Source organism: Balaenoptera physalus (genome assembly GCF_965194825.1).
Source record: "Balaenoptera physalus genome assembly, chromosome: 15".
NCBI lineage: Eukaryota > Metazoa > Chordata > Mammalia > Artiodactyla > Balaenopteridae > Balaenoptera > Balaenoptera physalus.
Window position 1 is genome coordinate 1,661,298 of NC_138894.1, and position 26,816 is coordinate 1,688,113.

The 26,816-nt window shown below is 51.6% G+C and overlaps 1 protein-coding gene and 1 long non-coding RNA gene across 3 annotated transcripts in view; one reads left to right on the forward strand and one right to left on the reverse strand.

Annotated features, from left to right (window-relative positions):
* The first annotated feature begins 5,456 nt into the window (after positions 1-5,456).
* The window catches only part of LOC309643651, a 41,824-nt gene continuing 20,464 nt past the window's right edge, over positions 5,457-26,816 (forward strand). The window contains exon 1 of the long non-coding RNA XR_014253947.1: positions 5,457-17,868. This is a non-coding gene — a long non-coding RNA (uncharacterized lncRNA). The remainder of the gene's footprint in view (positions 17,869-26,816) is intronic.
* The window catches only part of SOWAHC (sosondowah ankyrin repeat domain family member C), a 37,606-nt gene continuing 33,480 nt past the window's right edge, over positions 22,691-26,816 (reverse strand). The window contains exons 4-5 of one of the 2 annotated variants that reach the window (XR_014253927.1): positions 26,231-26,396; positions 22,693-25,805 (exon numbers count right to left, since the gene is read on the reverse strand). The gene's annotated coding sequence lies outside the window, so the exon portion shown is untranslated. Of the gene's footprint in view, positions 26,397-26,816 lie in introns of both variants that reach the window. The other variant, XR_014253926.1, reaches the window with a different exon arrangement.

Below are 26,816 nucleotides of genomic sequence, written 5' to 3' on the forward strand. Positions count from 1 at the left end.
TCACCAGGACGACGCAGACCTGAGCTTCTTCTCAGCCCAGCAACCAGCATGTCCGCCACAGCCTCCTCTGCTCTGAACCACCCAGGGGTCGCATCTCTTTCAGGGCAGCAGCCAAAGACCCTGTCTTCTAAGGGGACCCGGGGTTTGTTTTCATCAGTCATGGTAAGACACATAGACATGGGAATTACTGTCATGAAGGAAGATTTTTCTAAAATTAATTTTATTAATTTTATTTTTGGCTGCGTTGGGTCTTCTTTGCTGCATGCAGGCTTTCTCTAGTTGCGGCAAGCAGGGGCTACTCTTTGTTGCGGTGCACGCGCTCTAGGTGTGTGGGCTCAGTAGTTGTCGCTCGTGGGCTCAGTAGTTGTGGCGCATGGGCTTAGTTGCTCCGCGGCATGTGGGATCTTCCTGCACCAGGGCTCGAACCCGTGTCCCCTGCATTGGCTGGCGGACTCCCAACCACTGCGCCACCAGGGAAGCCCCATGAAGGAAGATTTTATATTGACAGCTCCCTAGAGTCAGGAGGCACGCCACACAGGGCCATGCGGGGAAGCCCCAAGGCCAGTCCGGAGGCTGCCTCTATGGGAAAATGTGGCCAAGAGCCTTTACTGTGGTTTCCACAGGAAGGTGCAGGCAAGGCTGGTAATGGTGTAGGGACTGGGAGGTTTGAATGACTGAATAAGCTGCCCCGAGTTTCCTGGTTCCTGGCCTCGGGGTGAGCCGGCCAGGGGAGCAGTGGCCTGGACGGTGAGAGTGTATGGAGGAGGGGCTGGGAGTGGGCTCTGAATTGGGTGGTTTGCATGCTTATTGTCTCTGGGGATGAGCTGAGCTGGGAGGAGCAGTCCCTCCAGGGTCAGCAAGGCCCCAAGATGTCAAAGCATCAAAAACACAGCATAAGGAAGACACAGTTAATAGCTGTGGTGCCTCCCTGATCTGTGCCCTCCGCCGGCTTCCTGGCCTCCTTGCCTACTGGCTGCACCTCAGCTGCCTGGCAAGCTCCTCCTGCCTTGGGGCCAAGCCTCGGCAGGACAGCTCCTGCCCAGCTCCCTGCGGGGCTCTCTCGGGTCTCCTCGTGCTCTTTGCTCGGATGACACCTTCTCAGTGGGTCTGCTCTGCCCACCCAATGGTTTAAACTTGCACCCTTACCCTGTGCTCCCAACCCCCTACCCTGCTCTGCTTTTCTCTTTTCTAGCACTTCACACCTTCTTATATGCCCCATGATTTACTTTCTTAAATGTTTACCGTGTTTCTGTCTTCTTGACTACCGTGGGAAGATCTGACGTATCCCAAGTGCCCAGAGCAGTGAGTCGCACACAGTTGGCCCAAACCTGGATGAACGACGGGAGTTAAAGGGCCTTGAAGGACAGATGGAACCCCTTGTGCTGCAGTTTTGGAGGCGAATAAACTCAGGCAGCCACTTCACAGCTTCTGAGAAACCCAGGTTCTGACTTAGGGAAGAAGAAAGGGCAAAGAGCCAGCGCAGGGAGAGGGACCCCGTCCCTCCTGAGTTGTAGGCTTTTCTCCCACGTGGCCAGTAGCCTCCAGCTAAGCCAAAAGCAAGAGCAAAACTCAGGGACTTTCCCACAAGGAGAGCAGCATGAGGTGCTCGGCTTCTATTGTGTGCCTCTCGGTTCTGCTGTCACATTTGTTTTTTACTGAGATGTAATTCACATGCCATAAAGTTCACCCTTCTGAAGTGTGCGGTTCAGTGGGCTTTGGTCTATGCCCAGACTTCTGCACCGACCCCCAGGAAGACACTGCACAGCCCTTCACTGGAACCCCCAGCCTCAGGCACCCAGACTCTCTCTCCGTCCCTGTGGATATGCCTGTTCCGGATGCAAACAGAGGTGGGGTTGTACAACACCTGCCATGCTGCTGGCTTTTTTCTGTGGCCACATTTGACCAGCACCTGATCCAGAAGAGAAAGGCCACTTTCCCCGGGCAGTAAGCCTGCAGGAGGTGGATTTGGGCTTGAGAGGCAGAATTGAAAACTGATCACAAACTCTCCAGGATGCTTGAGGTTGGGGGTGGATTTGTAAGTAAGCAAGGGCTCCTGTGCCTGCAGTGCAGAAAGCCAAACTGTGATGACAGGATTTTGTAGCAAGGATTTATTAACAGGACACCAACCAAAGGAGCGGGAGACAAGCCTCAGTTCCACTCCAGCCTGGTCTTTGAGTTGGGGGTGCTTTAAACGGGAACAACAAAGAGGCTGGGATTGCTCATCAACTTGTGGCATTTCTGTGACATTACTTAATCATGGTTTCAGGGGTCAAGATGTCTCCGGTGGCTCATGGCTCAGGGGTCTGTTAGCTCATCTTGCCCTGGAGAAACAACCTGAGTGTGTATGTTAATGATGATATATCGACAGCAGCAGGGTTTTTTTAATTTATTTATCTGGCTGCGCTGGGTCTTAGTTGCGGCACTCGGGATCTTCGTTGCCATGTGCGGGATCTTCATCGCGGCACGTGGGATCTTTAGTTGCGGCATGCAAACTCGTAGTTGTGGCATATGGGATCTAGTTCCCTGATCAGGGGTTGAACCCGGGCCCCCTGCACTGGGAGTGCAGAGCCGTAGCCACTGGACTGCCAGGGAAGTCCCAGCAGTTTTCTTTAGTACGATTGTTAGGTACGATCTTATCAATGCCAGCAACCTTAGTCACCTGACCTTGGTTGATTAGTGTTCAGTGAGCACAGGATTGAGGTCAGAGGGGACAAGAAAGGGAATAAAGTTATTGACAGAGATATTAATCATAAAGGCAGTAGGAGAACTCGGTTTTCGGGGGACTCAGTTTCAGAAATAAGGCTGTGTTCCCCAGGACACCCACCATGGCTCAGTTTCACGGTACAGATTTTCCTTGGGGCTGCTCTGGCCCCCATCTCCACCCGCCCCCTGACCAAGGGGCAGGGGAAGCGCAGGAGGAGCCACAGGCTGGGACCCGAGATCACTGAGGAAGCCACGAGTTCCGCTTCCAGGGCTGGCAGAACTTGGAAAGTGCTCCACGAGGATCGCTCCAGACCTGAACTGGCCCCAGCCTGAGGCACAGTAGCCCTGCCAAGTGTTAGGTCAACTGAGCACTCCTGCTTTGGTCCAGCTCAGAGCAGAGCCTGGAAACCGGCCCCGCCTGGCGCCCTCCTGCAGGAGCCACTCAGCTAATTTATGCCCTCAGCAGTGACTGATCACAGGACCACGCCCCTGGGCGGCTCTCCCCCAGGTTCCCGCATTTAGGCTGAAACCACCCTTGTCAGGTGTTAGTTCAGGGAAATTTCTCTCCCAGTCATCAAGAGCTGACCGTGGCTGGTTCTGCTGCTGGACAGTAGGTCTGTTTTTCTTTAAACACATCTGCTGGGCTGTAACGCTTAGACCCCAGGCCTCTGCTCGGCTGTTTGTGAAGAACCTGCCTTGCAGCAGGACACTGCTGGTGGCTCAGAACATTGTAAAACTTGCAGAACCAGATGCCGTCCGCCCTGGGGAGGGGCCCCGCTCTGGTGCGACAGTCAGGCAAGGAGCGAAGCCAAGGCTAAGCTGGGGAGGGACAGTCTCAAAGGCACTGTTGAGAACCCGCTGGTCACTGCGTGTGCAGGAAGGAGGAAGGTGGGTGAAGGGAGGAAAGCCAGGCGGGGTGGCACAGCTCCCGCACGGCGCTCAGGGCGCGGTCCCCGATGGGTGCCCTGCTGCTGGGGAGCCGCAGGCGGACGCCAGGCGGCCGGGCTTCGGAGGCGCTCAGTCGCCTGCTCGCTGCTTCACCCTTAGCTCATCGCCAGCCTCGAGTGCCGCTGAGGTTCTGTCACCTGTGCCAGGACCCTCCTCAGCTCCGCAAGAGTCTTGTCATCGGCACGTTTCTCTCCCTCATTAGCCTAATAACTCCTGGAGACCAGGAACCAGATGGCCTTTATGTTTATACCCCAATACGTACCCGATACAGATTAGGACACTTTATAACTGCTGGTTAAATTGAACGAAATTTTAGGTCAGGGAGAGAGGGTGAATTTTGGGAGTTCAGCTGTCACTTTTTCTTGGGAAAACATTTTATTGTTCACAGACACTTGGCGGTAGGATAACTCTTACAAAAGAGCAGTTTTTATGAGTTAAGTGTAGATGATCCAGCCCATATGGATCAAATTTCCCTGCAAGTACAAGAACATACTTTTAGAAATGGAGCAGAGATGGGGGGAGGGGGGAAAGAGAGGGCTTTCAGAAGGAAGGAATTTTAGAGTTTACCGGACCCGAGTGCAGGAGAGGGAAGAGGCAATGCCGCCAAGTCCAGGGTGTGGCTGGATTTTGTCACTGCTAATGAGAAGCAGGTTTGAAAATATGCTACAGCTACTTAAAAATCTCTCCACGAGTGACTTCCTGCTGACCCTTGCCCTCTTCCGGGCCTACTGACCCCAGTGCTAGCACTGCAAGGGAAAGATGAACAGCTTACATTTACGTGCTAACCCGTAGTTTTGTCCTAAATGGATTTGAAAAGAAATGTTAGAGACACTTAGACAGAGACACCATTCTCCACAAAACGGAACCAGGGCTTCTTGGAGATGGGGCTGATTCCAGGGACGGGTCAAGGAAACGACCAGATGACCCTAACTAGCTTGTGCTGCTGAAAGGAAAGGTGAGGAGGGGTAGTGGACCTGAAGGAACCCCTGCCGGGGCAATGAAAGCAGCAAAGTAAATAATGATAATTCTGGATTGTGACCCCTGTAAACTAAGCATTCTGGAGTCCAAACCAATGTAAACAAACAGCTGAGCAAGTAACTTAAGCGCATGTGCTGAGCCTAAAGGGGGCCAGGCACACGGGCTGCACGTCCTGGGCACGGGGGAGGCTGCTTCTAAAGGGTAGCCATCGGCTGCAAAGCACAGAGGAGCCTGTGAGCAATTTTCCTTACACAGGCATAGCCCAGTACAAGCTCTTTCCTGTTCAAATGGCAGGTTTACGGTTAAACGAAGCAGGCCTTATCTGCATCACAGATGGGTGTGTTTACATTTAAGCACTGAAACCGGTTTGCTTAATAAGATTTGAGCTTGATGCTGCGACTTCTCCTAAAAAGCCATTCAGCCTCCTCACAACAGTCCGGAGGTCACTGGTTCAGGGCCTTGACTTGCTCTAGCAAAGCAAGAGCAAGGGGCCCCTGGAACCCTCCTCATAGGCTGCCCCTAACACTGCAAAAGCCCTGAGACAGACACCCAGTTACCACGGGACTGAGCAAAACTGGTGAAACCATCTAAAAAAAAGTATTGAGATGTGAAGGCCAGAGGCTGGGAGACAAGGAAATTCCAAAATTCACAAAATTAACCACGAATCCCTCTAAAGAATTACTCTTCTGTTGATATTTCTTCAGGAATTTTAAAACGCCAGATTCCCCCCACGGTTTACGCTCCCCCCGCCCAGACTGGATCTGCTCTCCTGAGTTCCCCCCTCCCCCGCTGCCCAGCGCCCGTCACCCCTCTCCCATCCCCCTCCCTCCTTCACCGCCCCTTCCCGGCCCTGGGAACCGTTTCCCCCTGTTCTGTGACCCTGAGGTGACCCTTCCCACAAACAGACCAGAACCCAGCGTCCAGGCGCCCAGCCTGACAGGCCCCTGGGACCCCGTCGACCTGCGACTGCTGGTCTCGGGGGTCGGGGAGGGGCGTCCCGCCAGCTGGCCAGCCTGTCGAGCCACAGGGGCTTTCAGGGGTCCCACCCTCACAGCCCGAGCAGAGCGCTATGAGGGCCTGGTAAGACCAAAAGCCCTGCCCGGCTTCTGCAAACTACACGTAACTTGGTGTGGCCTCTACAAAGGCAATGCAGCGCTAACTGCCCTAATGTGAAAGAGACACATCCTGAGACCCAGGACTTCTCTTCAGCGATTAGCCTTCACTGGTGCAAGTACAAAACTGTGTCTTAACAGCTACTCAGTGTAACGTCGTCTGCCCTTACAAGCTCACCAGTGGTCACCTGGTTGAATAAATCACGCGCTTCTGCACGTGGACCAGCGCACGGCTGTTAAAAAGAAAGCAGCAGGATTAGGTGCACTCGTACAGGAAAGCCGCAGGGTGTCTGGTAAGTGACGAAAGCGACGTGCTGAGCGCGAAAATACGTGTTCACAGAAGCCCGTAAGCACAGAATGTTTCTCGCAGGGTTCCCAAGGAGCCTAATAGTGGCTGCCTGAGGGAACCAGATGGAAGGAAAAGCCGAGGAGAAAGGGAAGCTTGCTTTTCTCTTTCTCCCCAAAACTGTAACTTTACAATTTTGTTCATGTATATATTTACCTATTCAAAAAAATGAAGTCTTAAAAATATGTATAGTTTTGTCTCTAATAAAGTTGGGGGAAGTGAAAGGTTACTGAATTTAACCCCCTGTGGGCCTGGCACTTACCCCGAAGAGACACAGAGAAGAACACGAAGTGGTCTCTACTCAGAGGGAAAGGGCCACTGTGGCCCCCAGCAGGGTCCCCCGGGGTCAGGACGTGGACAGGAGCCAGCCAGCCAAGTCCTGCCCAGGAAGCCGTGCGTTTATTGCTCAATCTGCCAGCACTCTGGGAGGACGGTCACTGACTCAGGGCTCGAGGCCAACAGCCTAACAGGACACAGAGGTGACCAGGTCAATGTTCTGGAAGCGATGTTGACCTGCAGGTCAGGCTGGGCCACTCCCAGTCCTGACACAGCGGAGGGAGGGGCTGCCTGGCCTCAGGCGTGTGAGCTGGTGTTTGACCTTCCCTGGGGCCCTGGTTCTGGGCCCCCAAGTCCCCTGCATCCCGGCCACCCCACGCCCACCGCACCGCCCGTGGCCCTGCAGGCTGTCCGCCCGCTGTCCTCCCCTGGCCCAGTCCCTGCACCTGTCACCCCCCCAGTCTGGCCTCCTCAGGAAGGTGCTTCCCCCTCCAGGCGCCCCAGCTCAGGGGTTTTGTTCTGAGGGTCACACCGCTGGACCTCTAACCACTCCTGGTACCCTTCTCCATCTCAGTCCGCTTTCCCTAACGAGTTATAAGCTCTCTGAGGGCGGGGACGACGTTATTCCACGTTTTACCAGACTCCCACTCAGGACTTTTCCAACAATCGAATGACTTAATCTCCTCTTCCTGATCATCACCATCCAAAAGTCAGGCTTGGCCATCCTCACCCAGGCCATCCCGTGGGCAACCCTTAAAGGGATAGTTGAAGAGAAAGCACCGTTTGCTTCTTATTTAACTAGGAAAATAAAGGAAGGGTGATCTGTCCTGGTCACAATCCTTAGAGGCAGTCCGCCAAGGAAATGAGACGGCCGGGTCCTCCTGATGACGACCCGCCGCTGACCTACAGGTCGACATCCCACTGACCGCAATGGCCACCGTCCAGACTGACAGTGAAAATTCCACTCCCACCGCACAGGGACGGGGTCCCCCGCCCAGAGCTGTTTCTGGGATGTTGGTTTTTCCTGTCCCCAAGGTCCCATTGTGTGTCCCCATCCCTGCTGTGTCTGCAGGAGGCACACAGCCATCCCATGGTCTCAGAGTTAGGAGCGGAGCCCACCTCACTCCCGAGGGGGGAGACCTCAGTGCCCCTCCACGCACACACAACCCACACCAGCCACCTGGGGTCAGGCTTGGTGCAGGCTCACACCACGGTCGGGCCTTCAGTCCCCCTGGTTTTTCTTCCTGAAAGCCTGTGTTTCCCCAGTTCCAAATAAAGTGCAAACCCCATCTCCCCATCACCAGCACATGCACACACGCATACATGCACACACTGCACATGTGTATCACACACGCACACATACACACACACATATGCACATGTGTATCACACACATGCACACTGCACACGCGGAGCACACACACTGGCTCTTCCGACTGATAAGGAAATGAGGTCATTTTTATCCAGATCCTGGGTCCACACCTGCCCTGGGTAGCTCTGTGGCAGCTCCCTGTGGACTGCCCACCGCATGGGCATAAGCTGTTCCTGCTCGGCCCTGACAGCAGCCCAGGACAAGAGGCACAGGCCCACCTTCTGTTTCACCCCATCTTTGCTCAGCTTTTGGCTTGAAAGGTTCCGAGGCAGCTTCTGGATCCCCATTCATGTAAATTTCCTGACGTTAGCGTAGTGGCTCTCAGCCCCATCCCACCTTTCAAATTCCCAGTGCCTTTACTTCCCTCCAGACCAATTAAATCAGGATCTCTGGATGTGGAACTCAGAAATCAGTGGGATTTTGTTTTGTTCTGCTTTCTTCACAGCTACCAAGTGGGTATAATTTTCAGCCGCTGTAACTGAGAACCACTGCCTGGCAGTAACTAGCTGTGTCAGGTTAGGACGCTCTGGACTGCAAGAAACAGAAAATCCCAGGTCAACAGTTTAAACACTAAGAAATGTCTTATGTCCTCTAACAACAAGTTCAAAGGTGGAGCCGTTCTGGGGCTGGGTTAGCTCCCTGACGTGATGGCATCACCACCTCTGCGCTGGGAGGGTCCGTCTCACCTCATTAGCCTCTTCCTCGATTCCTGGCACTACATCCTCACACAGACAGGTCCATGGGGCTCGGCAGCGATGGGACGGGGCAGGGGCACGCTGCCTGGGGTATGGCCTCCTCACCTCCCTTCTGGAAGTCAACTCTTTGGACTTGTCACGTGCCCTGGCTCTTTTCAGTGATGTCATTAGCTTATCTGAAACTCACTTACATTTTGATCACTCTGGCCTCAGGGAATTCGATCTGGTAATTCTGATTAAGAGCACGCTTCACTGAGCTCCTCCAAGACCGAATTCCAAGCTGGGAGGAGATGAAAAAATGGATTTAAAGACGCAGTTGGTGGGGGGACGGCTACAGCTCTCGATTCCGACGGCCACACTAAGCAGCACCATCCCGGCTCTCGCTGGGGACACACCTGCCGGTTACAAAGTGCGGTTGCCTGCTGGTCCCTTGAGCCCACCTCCTGCGCCTGTCCCCCTGTCCCCCTGTCCCCCTGTGGGTCGGCGTACCTCAGCCTCAGCTGCACATCAGACTCATCTGTGGCTGAAAACACACTCATGTCCACCTCCAGAGATTCTGACTTAACTGGCCTAAAATGCAGTTTGGACAGTGTTATGGGCTGAATCGTGTCCCCTGAAAATTCGTATGTCAAAGCTGACCCCCAGGACCTCAGGATGTGACTGTATTTGGAGATGGAGCCTTTAAAGAGGTGACCAAGTTAAATGAGGTTTTTAGGGCAGAATGTAATCCAGTAAAACTGGGGTCCTTATACGAGGAGGCGATTAGGACACAGACACACAGAGGGAGGACCATTTGAAGACGCAGGGAGAGGACGGCCGTCTACAAACCGAGGAGAGGGGCCACAGAAGGAACCAACCCTGCCCACACCTTGATCTTGGACTTCCAGCCTCCAGAATTATGAGAAAATAAATTTCTGTTTTTAAGCCACCCAACCTGTCGCATTTTGTTACAGCCTCCCGAGCAGACTGATACAGATGTTAATATTTCTCACCCCCTAAGTGATTCTCACAAGCAGCTGGGTTGGGAGTCAAGTGTTCAAAAGAGTGCCACCTGGGCCCCACCCCATGGGTTTACCTGATCAGGTGTGGTAAGAGCTCATTAGTGGTTTTGAAGGTCCCCAGGTAACCCCACCCTGCAGCTGATCCCGGATTATTTGGATGCTCATCCGGGCACAATTCACAGTGACACCAGCACCCAGGAAGGGGAGCGATGGGCCACATTCCCAAAATTCCCCCCGCTTTGGGATTCAGCACAGTTTACTGGGGTGACTGGGGGTTATTTACACTTTACTTCTTAGCTTGGGTTCCTTGGATTCCTTTCACTAGAATTGCTTTCCTCTTCCTACTAAGATGACATCAATCACCCTGAAAATTAGAATTTTGATTGGGGGAGGAAGAAGAGAGTGCAGAAGTATAAAATAAAAAGAAAAATCACACCTCTCTTCCACCCCACCAGCTCTCCCCAAAGATAATAATAGTTACCACTATTAATAATTAACAATGGTCACCAATATTAATAATTTCTTATGTGTCCTTCCAGAAAATGTTTATGTATATACCATCACGACTAGCCTCTAAACTTTTACACAAATGGGATCAAACTGTATATGCCCTATTACACTCTACAGATACGTGTGTATACACACATTTGTGGCTATTGTTTTTAACTTAAGAGCACACTGCAGCTGAGTTCTTCCCTTTGGCTTTTCCATATTCAAGTTTCTCCCGTTTAAAATGGATCTTGCGGTCCCCTCACCCACCTCCAACCACCGCCTCACTTCTCTCAGCTTCCACACAGTTTTCACATGTCTCTAAACCTTCCTTGACTTTCCCGGTGTCTGCTTTTGAGGCTCTTGGGATTAACTGCTTCTTCCCCAGCACTGTGGCCAGAACGTTGTAATTGTGGTGACTGTGGGATGAATTCCTCAACAGCAGATGCAGAGAAGAAGAAAGGTGTCTTGGGGAGCTTTCTAGCTCATTCCTTTTAATAGTAAGTGGAATTTGATTTTGCAAAGAAACTACAGACTATTTAATCATTTCCACATTGACAGACATTGAGGTTTATTGTTTCTGGCTTTTTTACTGTTACACCTAGTGCTGCAGTAAATACCCTTAGGCAGATATTTTGGCTTATGCCGTATGGTGACTTCCTCCAAGAGACCTGGGTCAAAGGATGTGTGTACTTCTACTTTTCACAGATGTTACCACAATGCCCTCCAACAATGTGTTCCAAGTCACCCTCTCCCGGGTGTGAGAGAACCTGCCTCTCAAATCACTACCAGCACTGCGGGCCCTCACCTCTGGCATGCTCGTCAGTCTGACGCGTGAAAAACAGTCCCACGGCTGTGATTTGTGTTTCCTTCATTACGATCCTGTAAGAGTCACGTTTTAATGCTGTGCCTTCATTCGCTGCCTGGGTGGGGCTGGGGGAGGGAGGGTGAAGGAAGACCAGTTTCTGCAAAGGCAGGGATGAAACTGGGAAGACCACCGCTGCCAGGAGGAGGTCTCGCTTTTCCGAAAAGGTGGAAAGTCTACGGGGGATGGGCAGCCTCCTGCTGGGCACCAAGTCCTCCCAGACATGCCTCTGTCCCAAGCTGACGCCCACTGTGAGGTCTTCAGTGGGTTCCAGGGACCCTCCTCAGTCCTCAGACTGCCCGGGGGAGGGGGCCGGCCGATGCCTCTTGCTTCCCTGACCAAGGGCTGCTCTGAGTTCTCAGGTCAGTGGCAGGAGCACACATGGATGAGACACAGTGGGAGCCGACGGGAGGGTGGCCAGCCCTGGGCAAGGCAGCCAGAGGTTTGAGAAAGATCCGGGGAGAGAGGAGCCAGACCAGTGGGCCCTCACCTTCCACGGAGGGAGGGGGATTCAGGGCTCAGAATCTCTGATGAAGTTCTAGAACCAGCACCCCCGTCCCACCACTGTGAGCCCTGGGCCAGCACACAGCAGGTACACAGTCAGTATTAGCCGAACACAGGACGGACGGGGCCGGGGCAGGGACCACCCACGGTGAAGAGCCCCGTTTCTGAGAACCCTGGCCTCTCCCTGGTGGCGGCCAGGCTGGCAGCTGGTCCAAGGACACGGATCACACTGCCTGGGTTCCTCACTGCCGCGATTTGGGCCAAGTTACAGCTATCTGCCCTGTTTCCCATCTGTAAAAGGGGGATGAGGATAAACCTGACATCATAGGTTAGGGGAAGCGGTAAATCCACTATATAACGTGAAGTGCTTACATAACAGTCAATCAATGTTCCCGTCGTCATACGAGCCTCTGACTGCCCCTCTGACCCCACCCAACCTGCCAGTTTCCTTCTGCAATGGCCCCAGCAACCACCCTCGGGGTCCTCAACCCCCTCCTGGATGGTGGTCAGATCTAGCGAATAACAATACCGAGCATCCAGCTGAGTCTGAATTCCAGATAAGCAGTCTAAGGGCATCTCATGCACACTTTACTAAAATATTATTCATCGTTTATCTGAAATTCAAGTTTAACTGGGCAGCCTGCATTTTTATGTAGCAACTTTACCGCCGCACGCATTGGCATGACTCCCCTTCTCCTTTTCCCCTATAGGAAATTGTAAAATCGTTACAATATCTTGAGCTATTTTCAAAACATCATCTCACTATTTACAGTAATGTGTTTATTCTTTTCCAAAGAATGTCCTTTGCACCAGAGCACTGTTTTCTAAACTTGTCTGATTGGAAGAAGAGCCTGGGGTCCTGGATCCCACCCCAGACCAACCAAATCAGAGTCTCCAGGAAACGGCCTTGGGAGCATGTTTTTGGCAAGCACCTCGGTGATCCTAAGACCCGGGACAGGCAGGTCTGGGAAGCACTGGGAAAAAGGCCATCTCTGCTCAGAGAACAGAAGAGATCATCCCCCCAGGGAGGTCTTGTCTCCACTGGGCTTGAGGTGGATGGAAGGAGTGAGGAGGAAGAGCTCCGTGAACCTCTGACGGCCAAACGAACGAAGACGTGGCCCTGGGAAGCAGACCACAGCCACGCGAGCCTCCCCGAGCACACGATGGAGGACGGCGGGGCCCCTGTGGTCACTCTGGGGCGCCAGGGCCCCGCACCCCGGCTGTGACTCTCCAGGTCAGCCTCTATGAGTTCCAGAGTTTCTGTGTTTCACCTTTCAAAACTGTCACAGTGAACAGTCCTTGACTTCCTCCCCTTCCTCTTTAATGCCACTTGATTTTTCTCCATCTTTGACATCGATCTCTGCTTCCAGCCACACACTTCTTCACAGCCCTGCCTTTCTTTTCTGAGTAAACTTTTATAAGATGTAATACAGGGGCTTCCCTGGTGGCACAGTGGTTAAGAATCCGCCTGCCAATGCAGAGGACACGGGTTCGAGCCCTGGTCTGGGAAGATCCCACATGCTGCAGAGCAACTAAGCCCGCACGCCACAACTACTGAGCCTGTGCTCTAGAGCCCACGAGCCACAACTACTGAGCCCGTGTGCCACAACTACTGAAGCCCACGTGCCTGGGGCCTATGCTCCACAACAAGAGAAGCCACCGCAATGAGAAGCCCACGCACCACAACGATGAGTAGCCCCCTCTCGGCGCAACTAGAGAAAGCCCACGGGCAGCAACAAAGACCCAACGCAGCCAAAAATAAATTAAATAAATAAATTTTTAAAAAATGTAATACAAATTGCGTAAAGTGCATAAGTAAGCACACAACTAAAGAAAGTTTTCACGAGGTACAGACACATGGACAAGCAGCACAGAATCCAACACGCCCAGAAACTCGGAGACCCTCCTGTCTCTCCTTCCCCGGCTTCAGTGCCCCTCACAGGCTTGCCTGTCCCCCTCTCCCCCGTGTCGTGGGAACGGAGCTAAACGGGGTGTCTCCTTCCCGACCCGAGGGCTGTGCGGTCCCTGCTGCGCAGATGTCCCAGCACTCGTGCCCGCTCCACTGTCGACAGATGCCTAGGTTGCTGTTAGTTTGGTCATTACTAATGCTGCTCTTGCACTTGACTTTTGGTGAACGTATTGAAGGGTGAATGAAGAATGTGCCGCCCCACTTATGCCGCGTTGACATAATGATGGTTTGGAGCTGAGGGTACTTGTTTCAAATGTATACATATACTCAAGACTTTTTAGAAGCTTGCTCTCTGGGTTTCTTCAACCTGAGGTTTATAGAATTAGGTCTGTAAAACTGTTTGGATGCCTTTCAAGGTTACAGTATTCTTCTGTCATAGTTGGCAAAAATCAGCTCCTAGTACTAATACTGTTAATTTACTTTGTTCACAGAACACAGACCATCAGTGCAACACAAGTAAAAGCACCAAGTAAAAAGCCAGTGAAAAACTGAAAAAAGAAGAGAGCTGCTAATTAAAGTTCAAACAGTTGCATATTTGTGTATATAACTATCAAAAAGGTATTTATTCAGTGCTAACAACCTTGAGTATTATTTTATTCACAAATCCATTATAAAATCTAGTTCTGTATACAGTTTTTTACATTACACTTTAAAATAAACGTCTGGAGAACTCTTTAACAGGTTTTAAATAACTGTCACTTTGGTAGGTCAAGTGTAGTAAAAGTTGATGAATGAAAAAGAATTTTCACAGTGTGTCTTTTAAAGGCCTGTGTCTTCTTAGACTATGCCCAAGTCAGACAGTTGGCCCAGTTCCTTAGGGAAGTGAATGTTAGCACCTGTGTGTGACAAAGGTCACCCAGCTCCAAATGGAGCTGCACCTGTCTTCCCAGTCCTACGACATTCTTCTCTCCCGGAGCCAAATTCAGACTGGTTTCATCTGCTCACAAGTTGGGGGCGGGGAGGAAGGGCTGTGGCTTGCCTCTTGCCCCCCAGGGTCAGACAGAGTTTCCAGGCTGACGTCTCCCACTGTCTGGGAACCTTCACAGGTGATTCTCAAACTGTGAACTTTGAAAACTGTAAAATCCACCTTCACATTCCTGGGCTCTAGGACTTAGTGAAACCCGATTCTGTTTCACTAAGTCAGGATACAAGCAGGGTTAGTCTGATTGAGATGGTGTGGGACGGTTAGATTTGGAAATTTCTCTCGGAAAACCAAGTAACCAGAAGTTTGCTCCAATCAGCTGATGGAGGCCACCTTTAGGGCCATGCCTCCTCATCGTGAGGTGGGTGGTACAAAGAGTGTAAGCTTTACTTTTTAAAGACAGACAAACATATGCATATGGTTGTCACATGTACCCATGTGTGTGTAGATGTCCCACTTTGATAGATATGCCACATACATCCGTACATATATACACAGTCGATCCTGTTGTTCACAGATTCTGTATTTGTGAATTCACCTGCTCTCCAAAACTAATTTGTAACCCAAAATTAACGCTCACCGTGCGTTCGTGGGCATTTGTGCACACTCTCAGAGTGGAGAGAAAGGTGTCACCTGTCTGCACGTTCCCAGCTGAGGTCAAACAAACAGGGCTCTGCTTTCTGTTTCATGTCACACTGTCAGCAAGTGCCCTTTCTGTGGCCTATTTAGTTTCCACATGTTTTTCACATTTCATGCTGTTGGAAACGGCCCCAAGCATGCTGCTGGGGTGCTGTCTGGGGCTTCTAAGGGCAGGAAGGCTGGGATGTGCTGCAGGGAGAAGATGCACGTGTGGGATGAGTCTCACTCAGGTCCGAGTTACGGGGCTGTCACTGAGAGTTCAGTGTTAATGAATCAACAATTTATATTAAATAAGGTGTCTTTAAACAGAAGCACAGGGACTTCCCTGGTGGCGCAGTGGTTAAGAATCCACCTGCCAATGCAGGGGACACGGGTTCGATCCCTGGTCCAGGAAGATCACATATGCCACAGAGCAACTAAGCCCGCACGCCACAACTACTGAGCCCATGTGCCACAACTACTGAAGCCGACACACCTAGGGCCTGTGCCCTGCAACAAGAGAAGCCACCACAGTGAGAAGCCCGCGCACCGCAACGAAGAGTAGCCCCCGCTCGCCGCGACTAGAGAAAGCCCACGTGCAGCAACGAAGACCCAACGCAGCCAAAAAATTAATTAATTAATTATTTTAAAAGTGTGAATTAAACAGAAGCACACAAAACAAGGTTATGTGTTGATTCGCTGATGAAAGTGCTGTGTCACGGGACCTACCCTTGTACTTCCCTTGGGGCGACGAGCCAGTTTCCAGAACAGACCGGCCGCGGAGGCTGTGCGGCCGACCAGACCGAGTGCGGTGGCACCTCTGCCTTTGTCACTCCCAGGTCAGCAAAGGGCGGGCCCTCGGCAGCTGCTGGCTGAGAGCTGAGTGGTGGAAGGTTCCAGGTTTATCCACAGGCTGTGCTCCTACTGTGCGCTGGGTCCACCTGGGGGTCCCACTCTCGGTGGGTTGCAGCTCCAGGGCTACGGGGCAGCAGGGCCTTCCCTGCACCCACAAGCCCGCAGAGCCCCTTGGGCCCCACTCTGCAGCCTGGGTCCAGGCTCCCTTGGGAGCCCGAAGGAAAGAGGAAAAGGAAAAACCAAGTGTTCACTGTGTCTCCGGCACCAGGGAAATCTGGTCATTCCTTACTACTATTTGACTCATGTGCAACATTTCCGATGCAAATCTTCAAGGAACTTAAGTTCGCAGGAAGGTTCTGGATGTTTTCTTCCTGGGCTGCGTAAGCGCATCCGTAAGGCATTTCTGTCCCGGTCCAGGCCAGACCACGTGAGCACTCGGTTCAACTCCAGGCCGGAAGCACACCCGCCACCGCGGATGGGATTTGTCCCTCTGGGAGCGGAAGACAGGCTGTGGGCCCCTGGATAGCCTCCCAATATCCTCTGACACAGTTAACCCTCTGATGAAGTAGATTCCTGGGTGTAAGTATCTGAGATCCTCAATACTTTTCACCCTTGGGGTCCTTTAAGAATTATGGATTTTGAGCAGAGACAAAAGGAAAGATCATACCTATTTTTAAGTGAGATCAAAGAGCTAGTCTTGCCCTAAGAATCGTTTGGTCTGTACGTTCTGAGTGACAGGAGAGTGAGGAAATGTTGCTAGGCAACGCTGCACATCCCCCCAAAGCCCCTCATCCCCAGCCGCGGGCTCTTGCTGGACAGGAACATCGGGGTGCATCCCCTGAGGGCTGTCCTCTGGTCAGCCATTCTCTGTCTCTCAGCAGCTGGACCTACTGGGTGTTTATGAGTGAGTCCCCCTGCCAGGTTCTGGGGATGCATGGATCGAAAGAGGAGAGTCCAGCCTGGTTTCAGAGGGAGACACAGAAATGGATGGTTATACGATAGAGTAGCAGTTGCTCTGGTAAGGAAATAAAAGCTGCTTCATCTACACAGCTGACACCAGAGTTCTCCATTGGGAGGAAACTGACTTTATCTGGGAAAATGACTTGGTAAAACTTCTGGGTCAGGATTTGGTGCACGAGGGCATGGAGGCTGCCTGGGGAAGAGTCCAGGGGTGGGAGGGAGTTCCTGGAAAAGAGGAGAAGAAACGGGAGGGAGGACAGGGAGCTCAGCTGCGAAAATCCTGGCTGAGGCCCAGCTCAAGAGCCATGTGGATTTAAGTGCTTTGCTATTAAAAGCACTTCCTGTGACCCATAAACCTTCAGGAAACTTTCTGCTGATCCTGGCAGAATTCGGTTCGCTGTTACCGTGGAGGAGTGATCGGAGAGGACAGGCCTTGACTCTTACATGCTGACATCAGGGCAGAGGTGAAAGATGAGCCACATCACGGAGAGAAAGAGCAGACCGTGGGGCCAAGGCTGGAAACCGGCTAGGCTTGACCTTGAGACGACCAATTCAAAGAAACCTCGGGCGGGGCCCGGGTGCAGTCTGAAAGCTGGGTGATGGAACCTGAGTGCTCCATCCAGGTGTTGGGGCAGTGAGGGCCTGCCGTCCTGTGGGCCATCCTGCAGCGCAGGCGAGGGATGAGTCAGGGAAGGTGCCCAGAGGGGCTGCCGCCCAGGAGAGCTCCCGATGGAGGAGCGCGGGTGCCGATGAGAAGGGCGTGCGCAAAGGCCGTCTGCAAATCGGGGTGTTTGCCTCGGAAAAGGAGAATGTGCCATAAAGGGATGGGGCCCCATTTAGAGAGGAGCAGAGCAGAGGCAGAGAAACTCAGAGATGACATCTTAGCTTCTGAAAGACAACTGCCCCCCCTGCTCAGATTCAGATCTCACAGAGAAGACGGGAGAGACAGACGCCAAAGAAACGAGGCCGCGTCTCTGCAGGCGCGAGTCCCCAGGTGTCCAGAGGGCAGCCTCCGCTGTGGGCGGTGAGTCCAGGGCCCACAGGAGAAGCAGCCGCCCTGCAAAGGCAGGATGAACACCGAGGAGCCTAAGGCAGTGTGCCCGTGCTCTTGCTGGTGAAAGCTTGCTGGCTTCCTTATTTTAGGAGGAAAAATGCTTCCTTTTCTTTCCATAGGAAGGCTCACGACCTCTCCTTCAGCTGGAATTTCCTGAGCCTCTCACATCACGTCAGTTCTCTGGCTTCTGCTCTGACAAAGGTAATTTCAGGGCTTAGGGCAAAACCTGTGTTTCCTCCCCGGCTGTGCTGAATAGGCAGAAAATCTGTCCTTTTGCGACGATGTTGCAGGGCCCGGACTCCGGGCAGGGTGTGTCGGATGTGCCTGCCCACACCCGCCTGCGGATCCCCTGCTTCGCTGTGAGAGCCACAGCTAACCTGCACTCGGCAGTTACTCACTGAATTGGGCAGGGAGGGCAGGGCAGAGCGCGCCCAGTAAGGGGCTGATGCTGGGGCAGGGCGTCCCACAGAGGGCCTTGAGATGCTGAGGAAGAGCCTGCCCCACTTTCACCCGAGCGCCCAGGGCCTCACGGGTGGGAGGAGGAAGGCGGAGGGGGGACCAGGGCTGGAAGGGGGCCGGAGCGCCATGCGGCGTGGTTCCTCCAGCCTGCCGGAGGTCCTCCAGGGCACTCCGCACAAGAGGCAGGACTCTGACGGCTGTTCCGTGGAGGAACCTCCTCGTTTGTAAATGTTTGTGGAAGGAGAAGCAGCCGTAATCTTCCTCCTTGGCTCCTGTGGTCCCCCTGCCCCGCTCAGACGCCTGCGTTCCCATAGGAACCAAGCAGTCCGCTCCCAGTGACGCGGAAGGGCTGCTGCCTGGAGCCTGAGGGGTGCCCGAGGGCCAGCGATCCGCGGGACCGTTTTCCTACACAGCCTTCAAAGCCCTCGCAGAGGTGGGCAGGCCGCGCCCGGCGCTGGTGGGCAGACGTTGCAGGACGTACTCGGGTCACAGCTTCGCCACCTCGTCCTTCGAGTTTGAAGGTAGCAGACGTTCTCCAGCATCAGAGGAAATCGGCACCTGAGGGCACTTAAAAATGTCACTGAAAATGAAGTGTAACCAACCAAGAGATGAATCAAAATAGAAAATTAAGGGAGGGAGGGGCCACAGTAAAAAGACTGGCAAAGAGGATGATTCCACGTAAACAAAGAGTGAAGAATGTCCCACGGCAGAAAGTGTGGTTTCAGAAGAAAACGTAAACCTCGACAGCATAAAGCTGGCAAACTCAGGAGGTTGGGAGAGAGGAGGAAAGGAAATGTGAGAAGTTAATCTCCTTCAAATCATGGCATTAGTAGATACTATCTAAAGTTATAACAGAGTTATTTTAAAATAAATGCTGGGACTTCCCTGGCAGTCCAGTGGTTAAGACTTGGAGCTTCCGGTGCAGGGGGCGGAGGTTCCATCCCTGGTTGGGGAGCTAGGATCCCTCATGCCGCGTGGTGCAGCCAAAGCAAACAAACAAACAAACAAAAATAACTGCCGCCTATTAATGCTTTCCATAAACCCTTTTCTTAATTTTAGCAGCTTTATTTTAGAAACTAGTATTTTTTATGGTGAGGAAACATCTATCTGAAATTCAGCAATTCCTTCCATTTTACTTCAGTTTTTTTTCTGTTAAATTCAAGTGCAGTGACTCAAAATTTAATGTTTAAAATAGGATGTTTGGGGACTTCCCTGGCGGTCCAGTGGTTAAGACTCTGCGCTCCCCATGCAGAGGGCCCGGGGTTCGATCCCAGGTCAGGGAACTAGATCCTGCATGCTGCAACTAAGACCTGGTGCAGCCTAATTAATTAATTAATTAATAAAATAGGATGGTTGCGCTCACCGCCATGGAGCAGCATTAAGAGAGCGAAAGGTATCTCACACAGAGCGTGAGGCAGTATCTGCAACATAATCCTAACGCGTTAATGAGAAGCAGGCAGGCAACCCAGCAGAAAAACGGGGCAGAAGACTCGGACAGGCACTTCACAAAACAGACGCCCGAGACACGCGATAAATGCGTGGACGGGCACTCAGCCTCACTAGCCTTCAGCAAAACGCAAATTAAAACCACACGAGCTACTACTTTACTCCCAGAACAGCTAAAATGAAGAAAGGACACCAGGCCACGTCGAGTGCAAACAAGGCTGGGGGTCCTAGAACCCTTGTGCACTGTCTGTAAAGGTGAACGGATGCCACTGCCTTGGAAAAGTGGCCTTTCTGACTAAAGTGGAATGTGCGTGCTCCGTGACCCAACAACTCCACTCCTGGGAATATCTAACACAAGTGTGCACACACAGGGGCTTCCCTGGCGGTCCAGCGGTTAAGAATCCGCTTTCCAATGCAGGGGAGGTGGGTTCGATCCCTGGTCGGGGAATTAAGATCCCACATGCTATGTATGGGGAAACTAAGCCTGCATGCCACAACTAGAGAGAAGCCCACGAGCCACAACGAAGACCCCGTGTGTGGCAACTAAGACCCGACGCACCCAAAAATAAATAAATAAATAAATTTTTTTTTTTTTTAAAAAGTGTGTACACACAGGCTGAAACATGGACAGGAATATCTAGAGCAGCATTATTTATAACAGTCCCAAACTGAAATACACAAGTGTCCACGGACAACTGAATGATTTGTGGAATACAACGGAATACTAGACAGCCATGAAAACCAGCTACAGAGACATACACTGATGTTGATGAATCTCACAAGCATAATTTTTTTTAATTAATTAATTAATTAATTTTTGGCTCGTTGGGTCTTCATTGCTGCGCATGGGCTTTCTCTGGTTGTGGCGAGCGGGGGCTACTCTTCGTTGTGGAGCACGGGCTCTAGGCGTGCAGGCTTCAGTAGTTGCAGCTCGTGGGCTCAGTAGTTGTGGCGCATGGGCTTAGTTGCTCTGCAGCATGTGGGATCTTCCTGGACCAGGGATCGAACCCGTGTCCCCTGTATTGGCAGGCGGATTCTTAACCACTGCGCCATCAGGGAAGCCCCCATTGCTCAATATTTGAACAGCTTTAATACGATCCTTTCACTGTGACTCAACATTATTCTCAAAGAATCTTAGCACTAGATATCATGGTGTCTGTTTAAATAAGGAGAGAACAGTGCGATTCTGATTTATATTTGTTAGAAATGAAATCACTTTATTCAGGAGAGAAAGTGCAAATCAGCTTATACAACATGAATTCTGATTTGTGCTAATTTCAAAGTTATGAACTTGGGTAAGACTTTACGTCAAGTGACTAATGACAAACGTGGCTAATCATGCCTTTGGAGACCTCAGTCAACTTGGATTCCCTTCTGAGAGTGCATTCTTCCTCTCCTGTAATACAATGCCATTCTTAGTTATTAAAAGTCACCCACACCAGACATGAAGTTATAACCAATTTAAACATTTATTTCAAGTTGGACATCCCTCTGCACACATGTATGACATTCCTTCTATGGAAATATAGAGAAAGAAGATGGGTGTGTCCCGTTCCACTTAACAGACATCTGTCTGGCATTTCAGATGCAGGGTGCCTCCGTGTCCCCACAGAGCTGGCCATTAACCGTCACCAGGTAGGTGAGGTCTAGCTTTGGACCATTCATGAGAGCAGGCTATCCAGAGGGTGTTTCTAATTTAGCTGAAATGACTTCTCTCAAATCATATCACGGATTTTCTTGGCCCCAACGTTGAAATAATTGGACCAAAGATCAACCTCAGCCTATAGTTAATTTTTACCATCTGCCTTTTTATTTCTCCATTGGGGATCTTGATTCTTCCCATGAATCTTCCTACTTTTCTAAATTCTTTCCATTTTCTTAACAGAATCATAGACCATGTTTTATCTCTTTCCATCCCCTTCAGGCTTTATTCTTCATTCACTAAAATTTGAGCTGAAGAAAACCCAGAAGACTCACATGACATTAATTAATGCCAGAGGGTAAATGAACTTTACAATTACTAACTAATGATCATATGAGATACACTTCAGAAATGATTGTATATGTTAGGCACCTGAACAAATGAAGCCGGGCTTCCTTTGGGATTTTACTTTTAAGAAAAGGAGTTGAAAATTAAAGGAAAGAAAGTGGCTCTAGCGGACTGTGGATGCTTCACTCATTCCACACCTGCTCCCCGAGAGGCTCTCTGCTGCGCTTGCTGGGGAAAAGGAAGGTTGGACGCGGCCCCGCTAGGAAGGCGTGTAAATGCGTGTACGAGGTGGAGTAGGATGGATCTACGGAGGCCGGTGATGCCATAGGACTTAGAAGGGCTGTGGGTATCACCTGAGCTACTTTGAAGAGTGGGCTGGCAAATGCACATGGGTAGGTCTGGAAGGGCATTCCAAACAGAATTATTCACTTTACGGTTGAGGAAACCAAGGTGCAGGGAGGGTAAGCCACCCAAGGCCATGAATTTGAAGCATGAGCTATCTGATTCTGAAAAGTTTTTTCCGGTCTAGGTACACACAACAGTGTATTAGGGGTGCTCTTTTATCCCTTTTTAAAAAATAAATAAATTTATTTATTTAGTTACTTTTGGCTGCATTGGGTCTTTACCGAATTTTTTTTTTCATTTTTATTTACTTATTTATTTATTTTTGTCTGTGTTGGGTCTTCGTTTCTGTGCGAGGGCTTTCTCCAGTTGTGGCGAGCGGGGGCCACTCTTCATCGCGGTGCGCGGGCCTCTCACCATCGCGGCCTCTCTTGTTGCGGAGCACAGGCTCCAGACGCGCAGGCTCAGTAGTTGTGACTCACGGGCCTAGTTGCTCCGCGGCATGTGGGATCTTCCCAGACCAGGGCTCGAACCCGTGTCCCCTGCAATGGCAGGCAGATTCTCAACCACTGCGCCACCAGGGAAGCCCCTGCATTGGGTCTTTGTTGCTGCACGCGGGCTTTCTCTAGTTGCGGCGAGCAGGGGCTACTGTTCATTGTGGTGCGCGGGCTTCTCATCGCGGTGGCTTCTCTTGTTGCGGAGCACGGGCTCTAGGCGTGCGGGCTTCAGTAGTTATGGCACGCAGGCTCAGTAGTTGTGGCTCGCCAGCTCTAGAGTGCAGGCTCAGTAGCTGTGGCCCACGGGCTTAGTTGCTCCGCGGCATGTGGGATCTTCCCGGACCAGGGCTCGAACCCGTGTCCCCTGCACTGGCAGGCAGATTCCCAACCACTGCGCCACCAGAGGTGTTCTTTTTTCCCCAGGCCAAGACCATGCAAACAGTTCAAGTGAAAGGCAGGGTTTTGTTTTGTTGGTTTTGCTTTTGCTTGCTTGTTTTCAATTTAAATTAAGGCTACAGGGGCCCCTCAGGGAACCCTTGCACGTGGGGTGGGAGGTGGGGTGGGAGGGTGGCACCCGGTGAAGCCCCGTCTCCTGACAGTCTCCCCAGCCTCTACCTCTACGCTTCTCATCCTACGAATGTGTCACCTCTCCTTCTTCAGCACCCCAAACGTTCCCAATCCTAAGAGCTGCAGGGCCGGCCTCACCCTAATTCTCAAATGAGAGCCTTGACTCTATCTGGGCAGAGCCCTTCACTGCCAGCCATTCATAAGCTGCTGCTCCGGTGTCCTCCCAGTTCCAAAGAACTGTGGCTGGAAGCAGTGGGAGTCGGGATGTACGGCTCCCGGCCACTCAGAGGAGTGGGGTGGGACAGAAATGACACAGCTCCAGGGTACAAACCAGAGCCTCCCAGAGAGGTCATACAGCTAGCTCATCATCAAGGACAAACGCTGCACCCCATCACCACGCCACCAACGTGTCTGCTCGGGCTCAGATGGGTTCCCGGCTGACCCCAGAAGCGGTCCCAGGAATTCTGAGATTCAGGAATTCTGTGATTGCTTACCTATTTGAGCTTAAATGTCATCTGTGCTGACTCAAGGTAAAAGGCCAGTGGAAAGCAAGACTTTGGGACATGAAGTAGCTAATATACTTGATAGTTATGGTTGTAACGAGGGTGGTAGTAGTAATGGTGGTAGCAATGATGGTTAGGGTAGTGGTGGTAGTAATGGTGGTGATGGTAGTAATGGTGGTTAGGGTAGTAATGGTGGTAGTAATGGTGCTGAGGGTAGTAATGGCAGCAGCAATGATAGGGTAGTGATGGTGGTAGTAATGGTGGTGATGGTAGTAATGGCGGTAGTAATGGTGGTGATGGTAGTAATGGCGGTAGTAATGGTGGTTAGGGTAGTAATGGCAGCAGCAATGATAGGGTAGTGATGGTGGTAGTAATGGTGGTGATGGTAGTAATGGTGGTTAGGGTAGTAATGGCAGTAGCAATGATAGTTAGGGTAGTGATGGTGGTAGTAATGTTGATGATGGTAGTAATGGCCATAGCAATGATGGTAAGGGTAGAAGTGAAGAAGGACTGGTTTCTTCATGTTGCACTACAGGGCTCAGGAAGAGAAAAAAGCTAAGCTCAGGGCTTTAAACTCTTGGCTCAAGTCAAGGCCTGGTCAAAGAAACAGAACTCCCATGGAGGCCCTAACAGAATTTCTTATTTTTATATCACAGGCTGAGGACTAGACCCAAAATCTAGTCGTGCAAGCTTCTGAATCACAAGACAGTTCAGCCTTCAGCCTTGTAAAGTCTCTTATGTGAAGGGTTAGAAATTGTTAGTATGGCACGTAGGACCTTGAGATTGAGATGAGGACATCTGGATGGGTTTGTAAGAGTCTGACAACCTTGTACCCCAAATCCACAGAGACTTCCTTATCAGTAGCAACATGCCTTCCACAGCACCTGAGGCCACTCACCTGAGGTAAGTGTCTTTTAAGGAAATGCCTATTCTCCTGAAGACTTACTTTCACCTCTGCTCATTACTTCCAAACCCATAGTTACAGCCGGACCCATGCATCCTAGGTCTGTTCCCAGATAACTTATAAACCGAAACAACTCAAGATTTTGTTAAGTTTATGTCCACGGTCACCTGAGATGGAAAGAAATGTTGCACTGGATAATGGGGACTATTATTCAAGATCCTGGACTTTGTGTGCTGGCTCTAACAATCTGGTTGGTTGGTTGACTGAAATGTGGCCCCAACGGTAGTCTACATTTAACAAGAGAGGCCAGAACTTCCCTGGGATAATGTCAAGGAAGGAATCCAAAGATTTAGGAATATGAGAAAGTTGAAAAGAAATTATTTTGTGCAGCCCACCTCCTCACCACCTGATTGTCTCCCAGGAGGACCTGGAGACTCCCTTTTATTAAGGCTCTGAGAAATGCTTTGATGAGTAGAGAACCAGGAGCCTTGAAAAGCCCTGTGCAAATGACAGCGGGAGCCTCTGCACTGAAATGGGCTTTCTGATCAGCAGGAATGGCGGGGTCCTGCAGCAATGGGTCCAGCAGACAAATGGGTGCAATTACTGTGATGTGCAAAAGGGGAGAACACTGTCTGAACTACAGAGATCACAGTCACCTCTGAAATGGAACGGCACCCTACCAAGGTTACTTCATCCACACAAGCAGAAAAGTTCTAGGTCAGCAGAAGCATGACTGAGTGACCAAAAAAGGAAGCTATTTCTCTTTCGACTCCCAGACCTTTGTCAGCTCACAGGAGCCCCAAACCCTGATGAAGAGGAGGCCAGGTCCTCTTAGGAAGGAATCCTCAGCACTGTCAGAAATGTAATAATCTGAGTCTTCCTCGGAGCCCTCCCCACAGGGACCTGACCTTACGGTCAGTTACCAGGTGACTGTGCATCTAGGAAAGGAAACAACCAGACTTTTGAGGGCTGAGTCAGCACCGAAATATGTCAACGTGAACCTCTGGAAAGCCAAAACACCCCTGTTTCTACCACCCGGAGCACATCGATTTTATTCTACCAAGAACTGTAATCCATGCTTTTGAGAAACAGCTGGAGGTTTCCTCTTGGGCTTGTCTAGAGACTGAAAAGTTGACCAGGGGACACCAGATCAGCAGGCACTCAAGCTGCCATCATGAACTGGGTGCTGTGTGAGCCACCCAGCCACACGGCTGTGCACGCACAGCAGGAATCACCATCAAGTGAAAATGACTTACTTCTTTTGATGCGTGAGAGTCCCTTGGTCAGAGTAAGGTTTTGCAGGATACCATGATGGTAAATAGAACATTCTTTGAATCCAAGAATAGTGGGGTTAGCGGAAGCACTGCAGGCAGGGAAAGCAAGTCCACAGCCAGAACAGTTGTCTGTTGTAGTGAAGACAAACTGGCACCCTGTCCACGGAGGAAAGGGGTCTAATGCAATCAACCTACGACCACGAGGCTGGCCTGTCACCACCCCCTCTTGGAAGCGGCGCCCTTTCGGGGAAGAAGCGTGGGCTCTGCCACCAGCAAGCTGGGCGCTCAGCAGCAGCAGTGGCCAGACCAGCCTTGGGGAGGGGTTGTCCACACGCACAGCCTTCCTCCCTGTCGCTATGACCACTGTGTACAGGGGGCCACTGAGCAAGTGGGGGCGTGGGGAGCTAACATTCACACGTTAATGTCATCTTGTTCACCTGACTTCTGAAAGCCTCCTGCGTACTGGATGCCGCTGGAAGCGCTCACAGGGGACACAGCCATCACCGTGCTCTGCCCACTCCCCAGGCTCCCTGCCAGAGTCGCCAACCAACCGGCCAAGCCATGAGCCGCCATCTACGAACCTGCGCAGATCCTTACGGCCGGCTCTCTCTCCAGCTGGGCACGGCGCTCACAGTTCCGTCCACTGGGAAGCTCTCTCTCCACGCTGTCCTCCAGGGAGGCCCTGGAGAGGGTCTGAGTGCAGCCACAGTCCCTTCCGTGCCGGTCCAGCAGGCTGTGCAGAAGCACCTGTAAACCGGACCCAAGCTTTCATGTCCTCTCATACGGACACAAGGAGCTTCCACGAGGGCTTGAGTCTGGGGTGAGGGCGGGAGGGCGATGCAGCAGGCAGGAGCTGTTATGGGACCCTAACCTCCTGGACCTGCCTGAGCCCAATCTTATAAATGGTTGGTTAGGGAACCAGCTGGGAAGCAAGGCTGGGTGCTGCCCCCGAATGCTTTGCGCCAAGGAGCGTATATGTGCTGTTTCTTCCACAGCAGGGTTCACAGGTGCAGGGGTCAGGGTAGAGATGATAGGGACCCTCTCACCATCACCTGGTAAACCATTTCCAGCCTTGAAAACTGGATCTGGAGGCCTAGAGTTCTTGGTTGTCAAGGCGGGGAGTCTTCGTCAGAGGCTGCAACAAGGTGCCACTGACTCACGCTGAGA